Consider the following 12705-nt stretch of genomic DNA (forward strand, 5'->3'; position numbering starts at 1 on the left):
GTAGCTGCCAAAGGGCAAACTATATCGATCAAGGCCATCTCTCCTCCTATGTGCCTCAGGTCCATATGATGGATGTGGCGACAACGGTCGATATCGCACGGCTAGTACTGTGTAGGGGAACAGAACGCCTGGATTTTGCGCCCATCTTCTTAGATAAACGGCTCGTGAATAAACCGCGTATGTTATGCAAAATATGGGCCCGCGTCTCTCGTACAACAACGGTGCATTGTTTTGCGTGCTCTCTATACCGGCCTCTTTGAGAGGTCGCTCATTTGGACTGCCAAATATACTCACGTTGTGTCGTCGACAAAGGCAAACTTTGATGCATCATTTCCTCGTGTTACATATGCCTTAAGAATATTAAAATTGCGCTTTTAGACAAATGTTTTACTGCTCACAATAGAAGGTTCTCGCTTTCGCCGTAGCAGCCGATAAAAATGTGACATGGCACTGTTTGTATAGAGAATCTTTGTGGTACTCTAGTCGCTATCCTAACGTTTTCTGTGCTTTTTGGGTGGGGCGCAGCCCTATCAGTTGAGGTTCTTTTCGGGCAAGTGTTGATGCATATTGATCTCGTAAAACCTTTTATCGCGAGCAGACGCAGACGTCGAGAAAGATTACACACACAAGGACGAGTGCCGTAGGAAGGGTCCTCGTGTGTGTGTGTCGTCTTTCTCGTGGTCTCTGCCGGTTTGCGGTAAAGCTTTATAGAAGCAGCCGTATTAACTCGAGCGAGCGCTATCCACACTCAACAGTTCCCTCTTCGTGTCCGGGAAGCATTACAGGCTCAATTTTCTACCTTCTGTGCCGCTGTAACTGGATCCATAGAGTTTCTTACTATTACCTAGAGGGAAAGCTGGCAACCCGTCTACGGGAGTTTGCATGGAGGCCCCTCGAGACCACTTCAGCCACCGTGGGCGCTCAAAGCATCATGGGGCGGTGAGCTACTTGTTGCGGAACTGCAATTTTTGGGCAAAAAATAATCGAAAAATAAAGCTGTTCGATAACTACGAATGTCCTAACATTTAATATCCTGTCTGTAAATTGCAACAGACGAGCAGAAAAGCGTGTAAATGCTAAAATAAGAGACGGCTAGCTCTCCTATTGGCCAAGTAATGAGCACTACAAAAACTAATATTTCGTGATTAACAGGTGCAATTTTAAAAGTAAATATGTTTTCAAAAAGCTTTGTCGCTTGGATACTTTAAGAGGTTTTTAATGGAATTTCGGAAAAGTGAAACATTTTAATGGTGTCGTGTCGTTGCGGTATAGCTACTATGGCTTTTGCACACTACATTCGCACACCAAACTCGTCTGCGCAGTCTGCGCACACACGAACAGCGTTTTCGGAATGAAACGTCTTAGTATAATGACACTCCGTGTTCCCGAGAAATACGACTGTGCCGCAACAGGTATCTCACCGCCCCATGATGCTTTGAGCGTCCATGGTGGCTGAGGTCCAGCGCCGCCAGCTTTCCCTCTAGGTAATAGTAAGAAACTCTAGGACTGGAACACGGTGTGTTGGCGCGCCCTCTTGGGGCATGCTGAAAATTCTTCACATGCTCATGCCGCAAAATATATACCATGTAGACTGAAGTCATAACGCCCTACTAGAGGTCTGCTATTTCAATACATCCACCGCGTTGTGACGGTGTTCATGGGTGTTTTGATAGGCGCATTACTCCTGCCCGCACTTAATTTGTCCGAACTGTGTGTATGCAATCAAGCACGCTTCAGTATAACGTAACACCAAAAAAAAAAGATATTCTTTATTGGCTATGATCCATGCGCCTGCGATCAAGGTTGGCGTGGGCAGTTATTTTATTTCATTGCATTTTCGAAATAAATCAATTGCCTAGAACTGGGAAGAGAAGGGGGAAACGGCTCAAGTTACCTTAGGTGAAACTCAATGTGAACAAGATTTATCATGATTCCTGTCAATAATAAAAAAAAAACTTTTAGCTCATTACGTCTTCTCAAAGGTAGGAGAAAGTGAATGAGTAGTAGACCTTGTGACTGCTCCGCTGAATGGCCAGTGCAGTGAAATTAATTGATATCGGCAGAGGAAGACAACACATCACGAGTTCACAAGATGGTTTTTCTCGTACGCTGGCTTGTACTTCGAAGCAGAAGTATTAATAAGAAGAAAATAAAACATTGATTTACCAGCAGGTGCTCCCGAAATTAAAACTGCACTATCGTTTGTTCTAGGCTTACGAACTATTTCGAGTATCGCTTAAATCCGAAGGTTTAGGACACAGTGCGCTTTGTTAGATACGCAGCTCAAATTAGACACGACAGATTTCTGCGATTGCTGGCTACTCTTTACATCTGTGCTAGCAGGAGACAGATAAGTACATAAATTGAGGAGGCACAGAATCTAGAATTTAAAACTTCGTGCTCGCTCGAGAACCCAAGCCTCCCGATTTGCAAACTCAGTTAACGTTTCGAGGAACAGTGCTCACTCGAGTGCAATAAAGCGATCGACTCGACTGTGTCGAGAGGCGAAGAGGTCATACTTAGCCCTGCATTTCGAGTGCGCTATATAGTGTTACAGGCAGCAATACTGAAGAGAAGAAAGCGTAGGACTGTGTGCTTTTCTTATAAAGAGAACGCTGAGTGTACGAACGAAAGGAAGTTTGGAAAGAACCAATTGCAAAAGCAAATGTGTTCGAGGAGACCAAGAGAGTAAGAAGAAAGCGACCGACACAAAAAGTGCTTGCTAGATTTATAATTCTCGATTATATTGGAACTCGCATTTGGAGATAATCTGAATTCAGTGCTGTCGAGCGCGAAGTGAGATCATTGGGGCTCTTTTTTCTGATTCCTTCGTTTATAACCTTTGTTCCGACAGATTTAGTCCCTTTCATATACACTTGAATGAGCGTAGGCTATCTGCTACTTAGTGATGTAAAACAGACTGAAAAAGACAATAGAAAATGCAGAATGAATTTGCATGCTCCAGCGAAGAAGATCAGTGTCGATACAATTAAAGTAGTGATACTACTCAGAGTTCGGTGTGCTGATTAAGTAGGGACACAGCAAATTAAATGGCCACTTTTGTCAGTATTTCAGATCTTTCAATTCATTTTTTTTTCTTTATCCTCGGGTGATCACCTGTGTCGTAACAAAAAAAAATTAGAGCGTAATATTAAGTAGAAAGATAGAAAAACATGATTTCTTTAAGCGGGCCTGTCGCAAATCGTGAGCGAATCCAATTTCTGATGGTCCTAGCGCACCGTGAAGTCCGCGGTTTTCCGGCAGCGGAGAACAGCGCCATTTCTGTATCAATACGTATAACCGTGAAGCGAGATCAAAGCTTGTGCTGGCTGAAATCGCGCATTTCGCTCACCAAAATCAAAAGCAAACAAGGTGAAAAATTTGACAACGGAAAGAATAAACATTAAGGCAGATTTTATTAGATCTTATTTTTACTCCATTGCTATCTTTCCTTCTTTCCGCACATCGTAACAACTGACAGCAGAATGATTCACTTTCCTGAGCATAAACCCGAAGACGTTGAAGAGTGCAAGACAGCTCCCTGCACATTTGGGTGTACACATGCAGCACGGTTTGGAAGTTATTTTTGTAAAAATAGTTTCATGCAGATACGTATGCTTGTGTTTAAGTTTTACTTCCATAATTATTGGACAACTAAAAGAACTAATAAATTTATCGCACAAGAAAGGGCTTTGTGAGCATGTTAGCATAACAACCTTGTGCACTTTCTTGTTTTTCTTAATTGTAATTGTACTTACTCCAAATAAACACTAGCTAGCCTAAATTAAAGTGCGATTCTGAAACCAGCATAAAAAGTTAGGCATATGTGAAAAATATGGTACACTTCAAGCACAGATAACACAATTATGTCAAATCCCCTCTTGATGTATGGTTAAGAGCAGGCTCTATTGTTGGTTCTCCTTCCTGTTGATCTCACGTGGGTTTGAAAAAGAAACACTGCTTTAGCGCTTCACTTAAACGAAGGCCTTGATCATGAGCGTTTTTAAAGGGACAGCTGAAGTGATGACATGACTGAAGTGATGTCAGCTACGTTTCCCGATAGCGTCTGAGTCTGCGGGGCCGACTGTCCACCGGAAGCGGTCCGCGTGCAGAAACGGCATCCCCGCTGGTGTTTGACGATGTATGAATTTCGCCGGAGTCATCGGGATCAAGAGGAGATTTTCTTCTCGCGCAGCCTGTGCCATCGACGCAAATCTTTCCAAGTCTCATTTTATTTTTTTAACCGCAGCTCGAGATCCGCTCGGCGCGTGGATGCGTGGTCGTGTTGGCGTGAAGAAGAAGAATCTGCTAGGTGCCGTCCTCAGACTCCCTTCTTTGGGCTCTCCTCACTGAACCCTGGCCAATCCCCCGTCGTGGGTATGTGCCATGCCACCAAGGCAACAACAACAACAACTCCCTGTTCACCAGAGAGCCGAACAGCAGCAACAAACCGCGTTCTCACTCGCCGGTGAAGTTTTCTGCAAGGGGAAGCCCGCAGATCGTGGCATCGCACGTGAGTTGAGTCGGGCCTTGAAGGCCTCTCTGGTGCACGGCTGCTTTCTAACCTATTTGCGTTCGTGCGTGCTTACCCTGTGTTCGGCTAAAGGCGTGAGCAATGATTAAAATTTGTCAACTTGGCTCCACCTAGGTACCTGAACCGCTAATGCCAGTGTCACTTTCATCAAAGTTTTGGCTATTCTGCCTCATTCCGAATCATCTCACCCCATTGCAAAATTCTGGTGTTCCTGTCACTAAAAACCGGGGATGTTTTGAAAGTTGGCGATCTTTACCAATTCGCAAGGATATTATGAGGTGATAACGCTTTTTGCTCCCAGGAGCAGTCGTAGTATTTAATTGTTGACGACCGACGGTAAGAGTGAAACGTAAGGCGCTTTGTATATAACATATTTTTTGCATAAAAGCCGTTTCAGCTATTTGGGAAGCACGCTCTCAGTAACTCGTGGCCAGTGGTCATTTGCGCTTTTTGTTCCTCGTTTTAATCGCATAGTACAGATGGCTTTGTGGATTACTTAATTGACACACACTCTCAGAGCAACTAACTGGACTGCAGTGCCCGCCGCAGTAGTTACTGGAAATGCGATGAATGCATTTCTATCAGCTTTTAGCATGGACTATAGGTGTGTCTCAAGCACAACTTTTAAAGGCAACGTTACCAAAATGTGCAGATGTTTGTCCAAATTCTGTTTTTCAGCTCGCTGACTCACAACGTACGAGGTTTGCACTTCCCAGCCTTCAAGGAAAAAGATTCTCAAGGAGGCTCGGCAATGGGTGAGTTCTTTCAGTTCTGCGACATGCATTTACAATCTGCTCGGCGATCAAGAATTTTCATTCTGCCGCCCACGCTCTATTTAGGGTAGCTGGCCCTTCAATTGCCTAGGAGACTTCTATAACCTTCTTAGTGCAGTAGCACTACTAGGCTCAATTTCCGATTTCGGGCGTGCATAATACGTCCCTGAAGACTGCTTCGTGGCAGGCGGCTCAGCTGTCCACCAGGTTGTGTGGAGCCTGCCAGGTGTGTATACCTGGCAGGAGTTCACCTTGCTGAAAGGTCCATGTGATAAGGTCCTTTAGATGAAGAGCCTTTTCCGTAAAGTCCTTACAGTAAAGGCCATTAGGGTGAAGGTCTTCATGGTAATAGCCTTTTGGTTCGAGACCTTTAGGTAGAAGGACTTTAGGCCAAAGACCTTTATAGTGAAGTCCTTTAAGTCAAATACCTTTAGCGCTTGAGGAACTTAAGTGCCCACCGTAACTAGTTGATATTACGTGTATAGCTATGCTAAATCGTCTGATAATTTTTTTTGGCAACTCTCTTCGCTTACTTTCAGAAAGCGAAGGAGAGGCAAGCATATCCCTCACCAACAGCGACCCGAAGACGTTCTCTAAAGTTTTTGGTAAGCTATAAATCAGCGTACGAACGCGTATTGACAATTCTAGAGGCCCGCGATGTCAGTGCACGTTAAAGAACCCCAGGTGGTCAAAATTTCCGGAGCCCTTCACTACGACGTCCCTCATAGCCTGAGTCGCTTTGGGACGTTAAACCCCAATAAACCAAACCAAACCAAGTCTCGACAAACTTGTAGCGTCGTGATGCCATACTCTGTCTTGTTTCTCGCGTAGATGATAAAGAAATAGCGCTACTTTGCTCAAAAGATAGTGGCACGTGAAAGCCTACGTTCCACCGATTGCGTCTTCAAATCTGTTGTCCTTTCCAGGGCTTTCAAGCATTGGCAGCAGTTGGCTGACAAGTAAGTGCTCCAACTGTAGCACTCCCGAGTTTGTAGCAGTCAGGATGTGCTGCTATGTATCTGTTTAAATAAGCCACAACTTGGGGGGTTCTCTGGCAGACACCAATCATTATAAATGCGTTCACGTCGTTCCGCCGCCCTTAAGTTGACGATAATGTGCTACGCACCTGGTTATGATGGCAACAGAGCGCAATTTTTCATTTCCTTAAATAATAACGAAAAACAGTCCGTATCCTTCAGATTTATTGCCAATTTTTGTCATCAATTGCCTTATGCGTTATGATTAATATCATAACACATAACACATATTAGCGATAAACCTATACTTCCTCCTACATGAGAGAGTATATATAAAACTCACGCAGTCATTTCAGAATCATGAGGCCGTATTCTGTTTCTATTTCAGTCCATGAAAATGAGTAAGTCCTGCTGCGAACAATCTGTGTCACTCTAACCGGATACGTTCTTTCCGGGTAACTTGCTGCTGCTCGGGTAGCTTACTGAAATCAAGAGGAAGAAATGGTCTTGGGCAGGGCATGTAATGCAAAGGGAAGATAACCGCTGGTCCTTAAGGGTAACGGAGTGGATTCCAAGAGAAAGCGAACGTAGCAGGGGACGGCAGAAAGTTAGGTGGGCGGATGAGATTAAGAAGTTTGCGGGAATACAGTGGCGGCAACTGACAAAGGACAGGGTTAATTGGAGAGACATGGGAGAGGCCTTTGCCCTGCAGTGGGTGTAGTCTGGCTGATGATGATGATGATGATGATGAACTTGCTGCGGAAGTGTTCATGTGGACGTCGGATTTACGCGTTTTCTTTGTGCCGCCGTGTTTACGCTGCCATCCATCTTCACGAGCTCAGAAAAGCCGCTCATCTAGTTTTTCACCTAGATAAATCTGGCGTCGGGTGACTGTCTGAAACTGCCGGGGGGGAAATCTGACTGTGCAGCCTGCTCGTGGCCCCCCCCGCCACCGAATACGGGCCGGTGTAGTTTCGGCTACTAGGCTTTGTTTCGGTGCAATGCCAGCAGTGGGGATGGGATGGCCGGGACCCATCCTCTGGGGATGCAAACCCCCAATGGGAGTGGCAGCGACTCCCAGACGACTGTGAGGGCCAGTCGTGCACGTGAGGTCCGATGCCTGAGCGGAGGCAGGCCTGGGTTTATACTCAGGTTGGACCCACGAAATCCGGCCCGGAAGGCATGTCAAAACGCCAAAAGGTTTTCAAATACATGCTACCTTCCTTCCTCTGCGCGCGGGGGCGTGCAAGTCTGGCTACCGACGCGTCGGTTTCTGGTTACGGAGAAACCAGGTCCGCGCGGGGGTTCATAGTGGCCAGGCTCTGAGGACCGCCGCCTCGGGGAAGCGGCCTTACGGCCGGCCGCAGGCTTAACCGCCTGCGGGATGCCGGGGGATGAGGGCTTAGTACTGCCTCGTAAGAGTCTGGCGAAAACCGAAGATGTGCGGAGTACCGGTGGAGTAGGCCCGGGTCATCTCATCCTAAGCCACGTTCTTGGTTAGTGGCCCGGTCGCCCAGCCTTGAACACTCTCTCCTCTGTAGGAGAAGAGTAAGCTAGGGGAGGAAATAAGTGCATGGATGGTTGGAGGAAGCACAGATGGACCCCCAGGAGCGACCAGTTCTGAGGCCGCGAGGCCGTTGACGTTCTGGACCTCCACGGCGATCGGGGCTATCACACATACTTCCGGTGTCCGAAAAACCGCGAAAAACCTTCGACGGCTAGTAGCCGGCAGGTGGGAAAGGACTTCTAGTGTGCGAGAGGAGCCCCAGGTAGCTACTGACCCCGTGTTAGGTTTTCCTGTCTCCGACGGTCGGAGCCCGTTGCGTATGGTGGGTGGTCGGGCATCCCGTGAGTGGGGCCGCACCATTGGGCAATCTCGATAATCTCCCTGTCCTGGCCAGGTGGGCCAGTAATGGAGTCGAGATAATTGAAGGATCAGAGCAAAAAACTCGCTGTCCCCATTCCCTTCCCACGTCCCATTTCCCTTTCCGCTACTTCCCAGGGGAGGTCAGGGGAGCCTCCCCGGGCCCGCTCTCTCGGCTGTGGGTCGCTAATGTAGCATTTTCCCTAATATTTTATTTTTCCACCCACGGGTGGTCAAATTACAACTTGCCTACGGGCCTCCTCTTTTATTTTGCAATTGGGTTAAGCCTGTTGTGTGTAAACGGTGCAGGCAGGGGCCTATTATTTTTATTTCCTTTTCGGTTGCCCCAACCTATTCAATGTCTGAAACTGCCCACGCAGTTGATGGTCTCTTTGACTCCTAGGAAACAGAAAAATGAACGTAGCAAACGGTGCGTTCGAGTGTATGCGGTGCTATGGTTGTTAACTTGTCTACATTTGTCTCATGCATGACGTCAGATTGGCTCCTGGTGCAGAAGCTACTCTGTCGTGCAGAAGGGCAACTGCCTAAGCAGGGGTGGTTCTGACTGCTGTTCCTGTTTTGTCCGTCAATGATGAGGGCGCAACTATGAAGGAATCTGTTGTACTACGAAAATAACCATTTCCAACCGCTTACGCTAAATTAAATATAAAGCCTCTGAAATACAATATTGCCAATATTTAATCACTGCAGCGGGTCGGACCATATTGGCGGAATTATTTCCTAGAATAATGCCGCAAAATAAGATTATCTAGCAGTACACCAGGCGATTAGCTTAAGTCTTCTCTTACAGCATACTGCTGGCGGCGCTGACGGTGGCTGTAAGAAAACATCGTGTATAACCTCAGACTATAGTGTCGTCAAGTGTTGCCTGACATAGAGCGTTCCAGCGCTGTGAAACTGTGTTGTGCATCCTTACCGGATGTTATTTGTTAAAGCCACGGTCTCAATTTTCCACAACAAATAATTACTGCGCATTTCTATGAATTTTTTTTTGGGGGGGGGGTGGGGGCAACGTTCGCTTTATAGGTCCGCTCTCTAGGAGGAAATAAGTGCGGCTTATAAGATGTGAAGATAGCTTGCTGCATTGGCTGTGACAGGTTTGCATAATGACGCTGTACACGCGCTGAAGTGGCTCTCAGCTTGCACAAGGTACCACGGTTAACAAAAACAACAGGCTATCTCCAGCAAACGAGGTAAGTTTCTGTTTTTGTTTGAAGAATTCATCTCAATGGCAGTTTCAACCAATGCTCTTCTGCCTCCTCAGATGAGCACCGACTTTTAAGAAAGACATAGACAGTGTCCTTGTGTGTGCATTTCTCCTTTCTGCAAAAGGAAACACTTTCAATGAAGTCTCTTCTTTCTTTGGCTCTTTAGACGTAATGTAAGTACGTGACTTCATACACGAGGTTATTGTGAAGGCCAATGTGGAAGTTTCCGGTTGTGTTCGTTTGGCTGAAATTAATCTCCTCTGTTCGACTTGGTCCTGCTGTTGCATCAATTAACCACGAAGCCTGAGTGCCTACTCTAAATCACCGAGAAAAACAAGAGAACACTCAAAATGTGGCCTACAATCTCACACTAAGTAGTTTTCGACTATACGCCATGAGCGACTTACTGCGCTTGGGGTGTTTGAATTTCTCGGTATTTTCAGAGAGAGTTTTTAAGAGTTCTGGGTTTTTACGGCGTTTAGAAGGTGGTGCTAACGTCGCAGGAACAGAAGGAGCGACGTCGTGGCCATCGTCTTCTGCGTGCTCTTCGTTGGTCTCGTCGGGCTGATAGCCTCACTCATTGTTTTAATGGCAGTCAACAGCGACGGTAAGGACCACTGCAGGTGATATCTGTAGCTAATGACGCGTAATGCCCTTACTGCCGGGCTACGAATATATAGAAAGAATGTGTTCTGAACGCAACAATACGAAATTGTAGAATTGTTGAAAACGGAAGAAACTATAAATACATTGGACATTCCGCGGACACGTCTTCTTCACAAAAGCAACTCTTAAACGGCCGCTTGGAATGCACAGGGCCAGTCAAAAGTTCTCAGGCCACTGAGTCCGCTTGAGAGCAATATTTTCAGGCAGTTACGACATCCGCGAAGCTAAAAATATCTGGAGAGGGTAAAAAAATCATCGTCCTAGCCTCTTATAAGCATGGTAGCTTTATCGGCATCTGAAGTGTCAGGATATACCGAAGAAAAGCCGACCTTGTGGCCTGGGAATTTCTGACCGACACTGTACTACATCTGTACACAGTGCGTCGAGACGGCAATGCTTCTTTTTTGGATTCTTTCGCGTTCGGAATTTTCTTTTTTAGCATCCCTAACATTTGTCTAGCCTGACGACGTAAATTTTTCTAAATTTTTCAGGACAGTATCTGAATTTTACACGACTGCAGCATTCTTGACCAACAAACTTTTAAGTTGAAGGAAGACTTGCAGCCAAAGTGCCATGAAAAAAAAAAGAATAATAGGTGAATCAAACTACGTCCCTTTCCAAGGTTTAGTAGTTTTACTTCAAGAATAAAAAATTCGTTCGCAGTATTGTCTTTAACTTGAGCCACCAATATTACCCAACTTACTCAAAAGTAGGCGCTAAACGTTCGTGCCGAAAGCATAGACTGCATGTCACCGATAGCAGCTTTCGACTTTGTTGGACAGCGGTAGATAGGAAGTTACGCTTTTCGTAGTAAGGACACATTTCTTTCGCGTGAAAAAGAAAGTACTTCCAAAGATCAAACTTTCGTTGAGGATCTCACTGGCGATGGTGACCGAGAGAAATGGTAGCTTTAAGGAAGCTGCCGGGAAATCTTGCATAACTCTTAAGTCCAGCCAAAATTATGCTACCTAGTCGTTGTATGGCCTCTCAATGCTACCGAAGAGCTACTTATCCTAGGCGTCAGGCGTCGCCGCAGGAAGCGACAATACCGGCAACGACTACAACCCCGACTTCGGCGACACTGAGAGCCCGAGCGATAGCGGGGCACCTGAGTCGGCCAGCCCTCCGCTGCCGATTGATATCGTGGTTCAGGTAGAAACGGTCACTGAGATCACCCAGCGCGACACTGGACCTACGGCGCAGACAGGTGAGAAAATGCTTTTCAACACTCTTTCTACTCCTCACTGTCCCGGCGGTGATTGAGACGAATCGACCGAGTAGTTAACCTTCCGTCATATAGGTTTTTGTTTCGCCAGAAGAAGTCTGTGCAGCTTACGACATGGGGAACCTAAGCAGAGATATATGCACTCTGCCAGACGCTCTAAGGCGACCGTAGTGATCTGCGAGTGCCCATAAGGTGGTCCTCCTGACTGCTCCATCACCCTTCGATGATATGGAACCGTTTAACGGAGAACAAGGTATAAGAGTAGCTTCGTGTAATGAGCGAACGCAATGGCTTTAGAGCTGCTTCTCACCATGTGTAAAAGTACATACAAAGGTAAGAAAAAATTCGCTGTGGCTTAGCTTGGTTAAGCCCGGTAATTGCGAAAGCAGTATCCGTACCTACGCCATGGTACAGCTGGTAGCGGTGCTTGTGGTTAGACTTGTGGTGATGCATCGGTTATACACTCCAATCCAATCCCATCCAATCCACTCCTATACAATCCAATGCAATCCAATGTAATCTAATACAATCAAATCAAATCTAATCTAATCTAAGGCAATCCAATCCAATCCAGTCCAATCCAGTCCAATCAAATCTAATCAAATCTAATCTAATCCAATCTAATGCAATCAAGATCAAATGAAGGTCAATGGTGGTCACCGCCGCGGCACGATGGTGTTCACCGCCGCGGCACGGCAAAGTCGTGAAAGTGCAAGTAGTATTGCTTTCGCAATAAAATAAGTAAATATACAAAACCTTGGGCCGCCACTTGCAAGCGCTGATCCAGTGTCTGCATCATTCTGTGCTTTGTAAAAGTTGTCTCTCTAGCTCTGTTGAGGCCTCCTTAACCGCCTGCCGGTGGTCTGACTGTTGCACTCCCGCCGGTGGGTGAACTGCATTGCACCATTTGTTCCCGCTGACATCTTCGACTCCAGTGACGTTCCATTCCGGGGCGCAAATTAGCGTGCACTTTTGACCAGTGCGCTAAAAGTGGTTGTTGTGCCGTGAAATGGGCCCTTCTTCTGTCGAAGCTGTCTCGGCCGCCGACGCGATGACCGGGCCGCCGTTTCACGTGCCAGCTGCAGACTCCTACAACTGGATGGGATGCCTTGGCGATCATTGAATGTTGGGTGCGGTTCCTTCTTCGGATTCCTCATCCCGCTGGAGCTGGCTGGAATTTTCCAGACATGCAGAAAGGTGGATAGGAACTAGGTGCAGAAGGAAGTGTGTTACAATTTCGCAATTTATTGGGTGAGTGGAAAGTGTGGATTAGAAATTTGTCATTTCAAAAAGAAAATGAAGATGCTTTTTACGCGTACTACTGACCCATCAAATACTTGTGATATGTAGCGTTTACAGTGATAGCCTCACTCCTGTCATATTTTCTATTGTGTTGCGAACTGTAGCGTTAGTGGTCTATTTCTTTTCTCTTTGTAA

This window comes from Amblyomma mixtum, chromosome 8, assembly GCF_055824585.1.
Source record: "Amblyomma mixtum isolate Tamu chromosome 8, ASM5582458v1, whole genome shotgun sequence".
NCBI lineage: Eukaryota > Metazoa > Arthropoda > Arachnida > Ixodida > Ixodidae > Amblyomma > Amblyomma mixtum.